Raw genomic sequence first — 9,067 nt, forward strand, 5'->3', positions numbered from 1 at the left:
CGAGCACCTGGGTGTTCTGTTATTGACTAGATGCTTCTTCAGCCTCTGACGCACAATCGGGACCTACAATTGTTTTTTTTTGCAATCTTTTAACAGCAGCAAACATAATTATTACATGCTTAAAGGGAGTGATTATTACATTCATTTGTTGACAGGATTCAGATCATATTTCAACTAAATTTTCTCTCAAGTCTGTGGCTGTGTCCTTGGTTCAGACAGTGCCTCCCGTGTTTATTTATACTAGTACATGAAGTGTGCTTATGAGAGCAAATGCGGGATGAAAGCAAATTGGTCGGCATGACATGTTTACTGTGCATGCCAGGTGTCTCATATATGTATTCAATGAAATGCACCAAAAAAATTGAACAACTAAGTGTCATCTTGACTGCCAAAGCGTCTTTTCACAGGCTTTACTTGAAAAATTCTACCACAAGGTCAGAATGAACCAGTTCAGTGGCAAACACACTAAGTAATGAATGTGACCAATGACAGGAAAACTGGCCATGTGCTGAAAGCAGCTGAGGCTAACGGTTAACGGTACATTTAGACAGATCGCGTTGCTTTGTAATGGCGGTTCCTTGTGCACATAAGGAACTGCCATTATGTGCAATGAAGACAAAGGGACAATTAAAAGCAGTGCGGACAAGAGGCTGCGGTTCAGGCTCAGGTCATATGTTTGTGTTAGAGACTGAAGCAGGTGCCACGGTGCGTCTGTGCTCTTGTGAATCTGCCGTCAGCGAGGTGTCAGAAAAAAGGCGAGCGCTAACAAGGGAACAAGAAAGATCATCAGAGTCTCAGGCTTGTCACTGGTTTTATAGATACTGCAAACACAAATGACAGTTCCTTGAAATATGTTCTGCTCATTTGGTTATAACAGCCTGACAAATGTAAAAAATGCAATGTGTATGTGCTAATTAAAGCTTGTCTGTATATTCTATTCAGAAATTTGGAAAGAAATTTGGAAAGAATTTCTCAATAACTCCCTTACAATGTGTTGGTTAGAAAACGCTATTGACCTTTATTGTCTTTATATCCTATTCCACGTGTGCAACAAACCAGCCTTCAAATTTACCCATTAAGACCCTCCTCCTCTCACTCCTCATCAAACTGATCATGCCTCTCCAGCAGGGTTGCCAGGTCTGCGGTTAAACCGCGGAATTGGGCGGTTTTTAAAGCCATTCCGCGGGTGAAAAAAACTGTCCGCGGTTTTTTGCCTTGCTGTAATCAATGTTGACTTGATCAAAATCACAATTTCAAAGGCAAATCCAAGGCTCTGTAAGCTGCTTTTTCAATAAGGGGGGGAAATAGGGGCGGTTTCTCATCATCGCAGGAGCATATGGGCTCTGTTAACTAGTAAACAATATTGAAAATTCCAGTTGCGCCGTATGTCCGCGGGTTTTCCGCGGTTTTCAGATATTTTTGGGCGGGTTTGGCTGCCCAGACCTGGCAACCCTGCTCTGCAGCACTGTGGATGTAGTTTACTCTCAGACATCAGCACTAGTATCAGAAGGGGCAGTAGCAAGGTGTTTTGTAGCAGTGAAGCTTCGGTGGTATTTTTGCCCCTTGCTGCCTTAATAGAAAAGAGGGGTGAGTGATGCAACGAAGCAGAAGCTGGGCGGGAGAAAAGGAGAGCGCTTTGAAGATTTAAAGCAGAACTAAGTAACTCATGCCCCTTGAGGCCATAAGCGCCACTGTAGGTGTTGTAGCATGTTGCGTTTTCTTTTTACTCATTAGTTGTCCGTGAGAGTAAATACTACTCTGACAGAAAAGACAAAGGGAGAGAGGGATATTGCACATCCAATTACACAATAATTTGTTTTCACTGTAAGCACTGCTAAAGTGGTGCTAGCCCACAGCTAGCTTTGTCCGTTAGCCTGTTCGCTTCTTCTTCGTGATTCTATTAGTGTGAAAAAAAGAAAAAAATTTATTAAAAAAGGCACATCATAATTCTCTGCTTACATTTTCTAAAAAGCCTTTATTGTCCGGGGCTGATATATACAGTATATTAAAATCTTTTGAACATAGTGCTCATTTCCTCCACGTGTGCGCTCCAACCATCCTTTGTCATGAAGAAAGGCGCTTATTCGGCTCCAACAAGCTCCAGTGTAGTGTGCTGTACCAAAGATCAGCTATTTGCATTTCAAGTAACTTGTCTGAGATTCTAAACTGCGCCACAGTGGCATAGCAGTCAGCGCTCGTTCTTCCCAGCAAAAAGGTCCAAGGTTCAATCCCTATTTAATGTGTGTGGTTTGCATGTTCTCTCAGTGTCTGCATTTCCTCCGGGTGCTCCCGATCCCCAACCACAGAATCAACACCGGCCACCACATATTGCGTTTTGTAATAAATAAAATATATTATTATTTTTAGTTTTTGTGTTTCATTATTATTATTCTCCGACCACCACACATTGCCTTCTAACCTGTAGGAAATACTGGAATAGTTGTGGTCGGAGGGTCTATTGTTGCAGTCTGTCCCAAAGAGCAGCCGTACATACTGTACATGTGTGGAGTGAATGTAAATTGTCTCATGTAAAGCGCTTTGTGACCATGTCTGTGAGGCGCTAAATAAATTCCCTCCTAAAATAGGTAAATGAAGGATTTCACCTAACCATTGCCCCTATCTCGCGATACTCAAATCTTAGATAATTGTCTTGCAAGTCTATATTAACATTTTTACAACCATAATACCTAAAAATGTTCTCCAGATTTGTAAAACAAACAACAAAACACATGGTCACTAATACTCTAACTTGAAATAGTGTTCAATAAATTACCTAAAAAAAAAATCGGACTCGTCACGGCATCAGCCACGACAAATGTTTCATTATATGGGCTCAAACACACTTCATTGAAGGACTGCTCCAGAAAACGAGTGAAGAAGAGAGACATAATCCATTCTCCTGTAAGCCGGCCGCGCCTGTCAGACAATGTTGCAAGGACAAATTTAATTTTGTCAGGGGATTTAGCCCATTCACTAGCTGACTTTGCTTTGAGGATGTCTACTCCTTTTGTTCAGATGAAGAGGCAGAGTTAAGGGATTCAAACCCACTCACCTTCGAAAAACCTCCTTTGCACAAAAATTAACTTGCTAAACAGGGAGGACTTTCACGGTCAAACAAGTTCAAATCAGTCCAAGTGACACAGAAATTACCATAAAGCTATGTACTTCAGTAACAACAATATTAATACATCACAGTGGGCGCACATGACTTATTTAGAAGAGTAAATTTCCCTTTGCCCCCATAGAGTGAATTGTAAACACCGCAATTTGTTCACTTCTATAGCACTTTGCTTTCCCATCTGCCAAAGCTGTTCAGGCCCCCAAACATGCATTCAATTATTTCAAGAATTGGGCTGTGCGAGAGGAACGGTGAGAGCAAGACATCAGTTGGGGCTGTTCATGCTCCACTACCTCCTCCTTTCACACTTTGAAAAATAGAGAAAATTAGGTACAGAATCTTTCATGTCTTTGAGTGAAAAAGTAGCACAGCAACACAAACTTGTCAGTTGTCCCGTGGGCCCTGCCCTCTATTTCCAACCCAATCTATTCAATCTATTGTGTATTCTAAGAAAATACTGTAAAGGATTTGAACAGTACTCATTAACGTAGATACAAAATCAGAGTGAATATATAAAACAATCAATTCCTCATTTACAACACTTTCTTCTGCCAGCAATCCTTCCTCCAGATGGCACAGTGTCAAAATACTGTCAAACAAGGCAGCAGTACAGGGAGAACTGAGTTTCCACTTGTCTATCCAGCTAAGTGTAGCTATTTGATAAAAGTGACAACATACATAACAGTGTGGATCAGAGGAGAAAGTAATTAGTGTCAAAGAATTTTTTAAAATGCTTTCAGTAATGCTGAAGCGAGATCTAAATGGATGAAGAAATAATAGGGAGCATTTGCCATGCAGTTCTAAAATGTCCGTGGTTCTCTTAGTGAATTCTTTCCACATACCAAGTTTGTATTTGTATTTTTTTATATATATGTTTACTTAAAGCATGTTAGTACAACTTCAGAAACCTAACCCTTATTTCCACAATAAAAGTTGGAAGCGCTGGTGCCTCTTTGTAAAAAAAACAAAGTTCATCTATTCTGTGCAGGTGCCTTTATATTTATACACCTCTCCTCCAGAATCCCTCCATCCATCTGCACAAATCCCATTTTCATGACAAACAATAAGACACTCTCTCACTCCATCACTGTACCCTGCAGCTGCACTGACTGGGCTGTGCAAGGAGCAGAATTAAAACTGATAAGAGCTGGAGGAGGAAAGGTCGGCCTTCATATAAACAGAAATTAATGTCTCCCAATATTAAACCCGCTGGGTCATGTGTTTGAAACATTGTAATATATGGACTAGAAACAGGCTAAAATGTGACTGCATTTAGTGTATGGAAAATATATGACAGCCCCAACAGGAGAAACATGCATGTGTGACACTGTGTGCCAGTTCAAGCTCTGAATACTAAGATGGCAGCATCAGAAAGGCTTTTGAGTAACACTAAAGCTAAACCAATGCTAATCACAGCATCCATGGTATGTAAACATTTGCTGAAGAGAACCTGTAGACAAGGCGGGTATTTCACATTAAACAATTTAGATTTGGTGAAAATCAACACATGCTAAATGACTTCTATAGAGGACATGCACATTTCAAATCTAAATGGAAATATCTTCAGTGAAGGTTCTTAAATCATCTTCTGTACTCTGTAGTTGAAGTGTGGAACGTTTCGCCTCTCATCCAAAAGACTTTGTCAGTGCACTAAAATTCAATTCAGGGCGCAGTCTCAATAAAACCAATGGAAACAGAACCTTCAAAATTGCAAATTGAGTGACATTTCAATGAATAACATGTCAGACTTGCCACTCAATCTGCTGCTGATGCTGTGATGTAACTGCCATGCTGTTACTATGTTATGACAACACATACATAACCTCTTTTCCCGTGAAACCAACCACCTTGAATCAGCTCGCAAAGCATCAAAGTTACTGTATGTCCGCACACTTTAGGCGCATCCAGAAACTAAATATATGACTTTGAAGATTCACATTGCTAACCTGATAGAAAAAGAAGCTTGAGGGAAGAGAAAACCTTGGGCACTTTCCAACCTGTCAACAAACTCCTGTGTGATTGGTTTATGCCGACATAAGAACAGGACCCAGATGTGCAGTCAGCATGTGCTGTCACAACACTGCTGCCCTCAGACATCAAAGTGAGGAGCTACGGATACAGAGGGAGCAATCATTCCACAATCAGAGCAGTGCTCGGAGCTACAGTTCACCCAGGAATATACCTCCTCCTCATCAGTCCACATGACCTTCTCAGCTCTCTCCCACAAAGTGCACACTAAAATGTTTTACTTACAACTACCGCTGATTAAGCAGTAGTAGTCCCCAGGTTATAGCAATCCTATTTCTATAACCTTGCTTATTCCCTTTTCATACAGGATTCTGAAGTTAACTTCTTGACTCAAACTTGTTTGATGTTTATGTTTTTTTTGTTTTTGATGAGAGAAGGAAGTTGAGGCATAAACTATTACCTCTTGTTGTGCCTGGAATCTCATCACTTTTTGTAATCAAGGCACAAGTCTTAAGCCACACCCTTTTGTGTCCTTCCGCCAAGTCAAACACTGTATACATTTTTTTTTTTTAAGTTGTAACTGTATCATCACAAAAGGAAACAATTCTGTATATCGGAAGTTCTCCAAAAATAGCTCTACTGCCAGTGTATGGTATATGCAGAATAAAAAGGCAGTTGCTGAAAGAAAAGATCACAACAGCTCGCATAAAGCTGCGCAAACACAATAAATGAACTGGGATGAAAATGAGAGCTGGAGTTATACTCAGTATACAATGTACCCTCCATTGCTTTCCCATGAAAGAGTAAAGCATGGCAATAGTTCAGATTCAAAAAACAGGGATGATTTTTACATAACATTTATCTCTCCTTATGATTACTTGTGGAAAAAATAAAATCGGCCACTCTTATTACATTTTATGCTGAATCATCAAATTTAAAAAGGGCCATCTTTTGACAGAGCTTCTCTAAAACTGTAGCTTTTGAGGAGTTTTCCTGGTCTGCAATGGTCGGTATCCATAAAAAAGTTATCCTGGGACAGAACGGCAACAGGTGATGCTGTACATGTCGGATTCTAAGGCTGAAGAGTACTTAATTGTCCCCTTCTACGCGATGGCCGACCTCAGTGCAGTGCCCGGTGACCCATCTCTCGATCAGCCAGGATGGTGGTTAGTAGAGATGCCCGCGGTCAACCCGCGGGGCCCGCGGATTCGGTTGGGTCGGGTACCTCAAAATTACGGCAAACTTCGGGTGCGGGTGGGTCAGGTTAAGCGCACTTTTTTTTTGTCCTTATATTGTTGGCTTACTACATACAGTGCATTCTTATCCATAAATGCCACAAAAGTCGACTGTGTTTAGTTGAATGTTTAGTTTTAAGGGGTAAACGTGCCATAGCATGTTATGTTTAGATGTCACCTGGACGATCGCGCATTGATCGAAAGCCGACCCGCGCATCTCTAGTGGTTAGTAGAGATGCGCGGGTTGGCTTTTTTTCTGACCCGCACGAACCCGACCCGCTGTAGTTTAAACCCGACCCACCCGACCTGGAGAAAAGCCTCTCAGTTTGCCGACCCGACCCGCGCACATTAAAAAACTGCTGCATGAGGAGAATTAGCACTTGATGCTTTGTTTTGCTACTTACTGCACTGCTGAGGAACCGTTGAAATCGCGAATGGACTTATCAGGAAACAAGGAGCAGAAATTATCATGAGACTTTACTTCCACCACGTCATGGACGAGTCTTTCTGTCAAGTAAACGGAGCAGCTTTACCTGACGCTAAGAAGCTGCCCTCCTCAGGTTAGTAAGATGCTGTGTCTTTGATTTTAGTTTCACCTTGCCTCTTGTTGATGCATTACTTTCATCACATGTGCGTGTCATTATGTGCTTGGGCACGGCTATTGTGACGCATTTGTAGCGGTGATCAAAGTCATACAGAAGGTCGTCCAGGTGACATCTAAACATAACATTCTATGGCACATTTACCCCTTAAAACTAAACATTCAACGAAACACGACTTTTGTGGCATTTATGGATAAGAATGCACTGTATGTAGTAAGCCAACAATATAAGGACAAAAAAAAAGAGTGCGCTTTGTAACCCGACCCACCCGCAGCCGAAGTTTGCCGTAATTTTAAGGTACCCGACCAAATCCGCGGACCCCGCGGGTTGACCGCAGGTTTCGGGTCGATCCGCGCATCTCTAGTGGTTAGTATCACCAGGTGTATGTAGTCACGTTTTAGGTTGATGGGAAACACCGGGGCACCCAGATCCAGACACGGGCAGGGCATGCAAGGCCCTAACCAGGCCAAGAATCGCCAGGGAACACCATTCAGCTCAACAACTAGCTGACTAGTAACTTTAGCTCAGAATATATTTTTTTCCAATCGAAACATGTCTGAGTACACAGTTCATCTCTGTTTGGGGACCAGTTTGAGAATGCACAGATGGTCAATGTTAAGTCAGGTCTGTGCTTTTGAAGGAGAAAAGCTTTATGTAAAGAAGGTGTGGTCTTACTAACACTACTGACAGTGCCACATAGAGATTGACGATCCTCATCAAAGCCCTGTTTTGGGGTTAATTTGATTTTAATGACAGCCTGCCCCTGCCCTGATTCAGCACACGCAGTAAAAAAGGCCAGCAGTGATGGAGAGGAAAGCCGATCTTATTTATTTACTGTAATAAAAAGACAGCTATGATTTAAAGTTCGTCTTGTGCCGGGAGGATTCATCATTTTAGTTAGCCAAATCTCTGCCAATGATGTACTTCCAATGGGCCTGTCTCCGCGGGTTAATATAATGCGATGCAGTGTTTTAACGGTGCGTGAACAGCAAATTGAGGAGCGAGTCGGAGGCAGATGACAGCTGCTGAGGGCTTCACTGCAGAGCGGCCCTTCTTAGCTCGAGGAGGAACAAATGAGAAGTGGAGATGATTTAGGAGAGGAGCTAAGGACCTGCTCTGCATCTGTACGCGGGGAAGAGGAGTGGGTGAGAGCTAACCCACTCTGCACTGATGGAGAGAGGGGAGAGGGAGGCATTATACGTCAAAGCCAGAGGAAGTAAATAAAACGCTCTCACAGGATCACATTGTACTCCTTCCCTAACAGTTGAACTGAATCCAGCCTGGGGGTCGATACAGGAGCAGGTGGTCCCTGGGTGTTTTTCCTGAAAAAATAAGCATAATAAAATATCTAACACAATAAAGAAAAAAGTTGTTTATGAGAAAACTTTGATGACTCTGTCTGGCATAAATTAGATCATTCATTAATTTTATTCTTTCCCTCAAGAGACGTCACACTCTTTTGTATGCTTGATGCTCAAATGGTGATAGATTTATGTATAGACCTTTCAAAAACACATGCATTCTGCACACCATGCCCCAGTGCATTTAAGGTCCCAAACTGACAGATTCCCTCAATATGAACAGACCCCATGCAGAGTGCTTTTGACTGGTGTTACTATAGTAGGTTAACAGTTAAAGTCATAGGAAAAAGAATCATTAAGTCTGTGTAGGCTCTCAGTCAGCAGGTGAATTCCAAAACAACTAAGATTCTACCAAGTAGTCGTCTGGGCTAAGTTATTATTAAGTTGGACATGTTTCATGTAGGGCTGGGGGAAAAAATCGATTTGATTTAAAAATTAGGTAGGTCAAATCAATTCATTTAAAAAACAAAATCAATTTATTATTATCTTTTTTTAAGTTCACTCCCCTCTGCTCAGAGGAAGAAGGTCCTGCTGTACAAATATGCCAAGAAGAACAGAGCCCTCCGAAGAAGAAAACTTTAGCTGCCTTACGAGTTTATGTTAAATGTTAAAACTAAGTATTTTCATCCCCCTATATGTTCCAGCCATGTCCTAATGTGTAGAATGAGCTCAGACCTATTCACCGCAACTGCCTCTAAAATCCTGCACTGTTACTCAAAAAGTTGTTACTTCGGGTCCGAAGTGCCATCATGCACAAGCTTAATATAGTGTCTGCAGTTACAA

This window comes from Gobius niger (genome assembly GCF_951799975.1).
Source record: "Gobius niger genome assembly, chromosome: 5".
In the NCBI taxonomy this organism is placed as follows: Eukaryota; Metazoa; Chordata; class Actinopteri; order Gobiiformes; family Gobiidae; genus Gobius; species Gobius niger.